Genomic DNA, 2,528 nt, shown 5'->3' on the forward strand with positions numbered 1-2,528 from the left:
GGAGCTACAGGTCTTCCTCTCCCTGACTCTCTGCATCTCTCCGGAGCAGATGGACATTGGCAAGGTGAATAATAGCCATGATATGAGTCAATCGTCGCGTATTTCTTTTGTGCTGAGGGTCACCTCGCTAGCATGTGGCAGAGTCAAGATTCAAACCCAGCCGAGGCAGAGGCCTGGGGCCGACGCTGGGAGCCCGGGCCGGAGCAGGAGGGTTCTGAGCAGGGAGAACGGGGAGTGCAGTGGGGAAAGGAGAAAGAGGGTCACCGGCTTGCGTCATGTCACGGCCACCAACCCTTCTTCCGGGCCGTGGCGAGGCTGGACGTCTTACGTCCATCTCTAGGCTGTGACCCTGGAGGTGGATTATGACAGCCAACTCTTCCTCAGGATGTCCCCAGGACTTTAGGAGACACAAATACGACAAAAAAATGCGCTTTGCACTCCGCGGTACTTGGGCAAACAGGCCCAGCCAAGCCCCAGCCCAGAAACGGTGCCCGGAGTACATGGAAACGTGACAAAGAGGAACCAGCTCCAGGCTCCCTGGACACACCCAAATGCCCAGCTCCCTCTGATCAGAGCAGAGGTTGTCATAACCCCTTAGGCAGGCTTTCTAGGAAGAACCTCATCATCAAGTTCGCTTCTTAGGTTTTGATTTCTGCGCTGTGACAGCACCCCGATTCCACCGACAGGAGCAAGTGACCAAAAATCTGCAAACTGAGGTCACTGTGCGTAAAGGGGTCCACCCAGGAAAAGACAAGTGGTTTGACATTGGGAGAAGGGTCCCACGCTCTCTGCAGCCGCCTGTCTGCCATCTACCCTGGTCCCACATATCCCGAGGGCCCCATTTCCCAAAGTCCCCAGTCTCAGAGCCTTGTCCATGACATGGGGCCTGAGATCCGGGATCTGAGAATGTGACACAATGTAGGGTCCATGCCGAGACCCTGCGCTGGCCGTGGGCTCCAGGGTGGCAGGGAAGGCAGAGCTGGGACCTCATACAGACCCGCCTGGCCCAGACTCCAGTCACTTACAGACCACACATTGCAGTCCCGGAGGGACGAGGACAGAGTGGACCCTGCACCCTCCGCAGGGTCCGTGGGCCTCAGTCTGGCTCTCTGACCCCTGTCTGGGCTCCCTTAGGGTACCCCGCTCTGCTCCCTGTTTCTCCGACAGGGAAATGGGACAAATATCGGCACAGTCTGCACCTGCTCAGGTGGCCACTCTCCCCAACGCATCCACTCTCTCTCGCTCACGGGGCACCTAGGTCCTTCTCTCCTCGGCCCTGGCACACCTCGGTGGAAAACTCCAGCAGACGCAGGGGTCATTTCACATGCTCACTCAGTGTTCCAGAGGCGGACGTCTGGGAGGGGCCGCCAGTCCCCAGAAAGGATAGGCTTTCTTTTCTTCTTTCTTCCTACCTCATGACCTGAGGTGAGCTGAGAGCTTGTACCCCGTCACGTCGGTGCTGACCAGTGGGAGTTTTTGGACCAGAGTTCATCACTAGACTCTACGGAGGCCTGTGCAATGTCCTGCCCTGGCCCGAGGGAGACCGGGAGAGGGAGCACTTGTCCCTGGGCCTCTGCTGTCCTTAGGGAGCCAGGCTCCAGGGAGGGCCTTGGGGAGAAAGTTAGGGTGGGCGGGGGCCTCAGGAAGGGCATGGGGCCAGAGACAGAGAGGCGAGGCTCACCCAGTCTGAGCTGGCATCTCCTTATCTTCTGGCCCCTTGTCACTGTGACTCGGGTAACCCAAGATATTGTCACGTGTGATGTCCCCATTAGCCTTCATAGGACACGAATTCTCTTAGCTGCCGTGTACAGTCATTCACCGCGCGACTGACTTCCAGACACGGACACAAGCTCGGCCAGGCTTGTCTGCATCGCACAGGGGCATCCAGGAGTCAGCAGGGATAGGAAGGTCCAAGGGTGACCAGCCGGGCTGGGTATGAGAAGACGGGGATCAGAAGCAGGTTTGTAGCCCCAAGGCACAGGGGATTGTGCAGCAGGACCCCACACTTCTGGGGTCACAGGCTGCCGCCAGCACAGGTCTCATGCACAGCAGACCCTTCTTCTGAAAGCTGTGGGGAGGGGTGGGAGGAGGACCGAGGAGCACTCTGTGTGTTGAGTGACTGCAGGAGACTTTGGGGTACGGGAGCAGAGCGTGGCCTGGATCACGATGCCATCCTCCCTCCCCGGAAGGCAAGTCCTGGGACAGTGTTGGGGAAATTCTCAGGGCCCCCAGGCCTGGTGTCTTCGACCTGGTCCTTGTAGACAAGCCGTCTCAGCTCAGGGGGACTGGCCACTCCTGGGGGTGGCGGACGTGTTGGTGTGGAGCCTGAGACCTGGGAAGTATGGCCACCAGTGGGACACACGTGACACGTGCCGAGTGAGTTCTCACTCGAAAAGCACTCAGGCCTCCCGCCAGGGGCTGCTCTCTGGTCCGGGGGGACCAAGGTCGAGAGGACAGAGGGCACGGGAGGGGCGCAGTGCAGAGCCAGGGGAGGCCCCCATGGGTGCAGTGGAGGGGGCCGTGGAGAA

Source organism: Pteropus vampyrus, unplaced genomic scaffold (genome assembly GCF_000151845.1).
Source record: "Pteropus vampyrus isolate Shadow unplaced genomic scaffold, Pvam_2.0 Scaffold16, whole genome shotgun sequence".
NCBI classification, from domain to species: domain Eukaryota; kingdom Metazoa; phylum Chordata; class Mammalia; order Chiroptera; family Pteropodidae; genus Pteropus; species Pteropus vampyrus.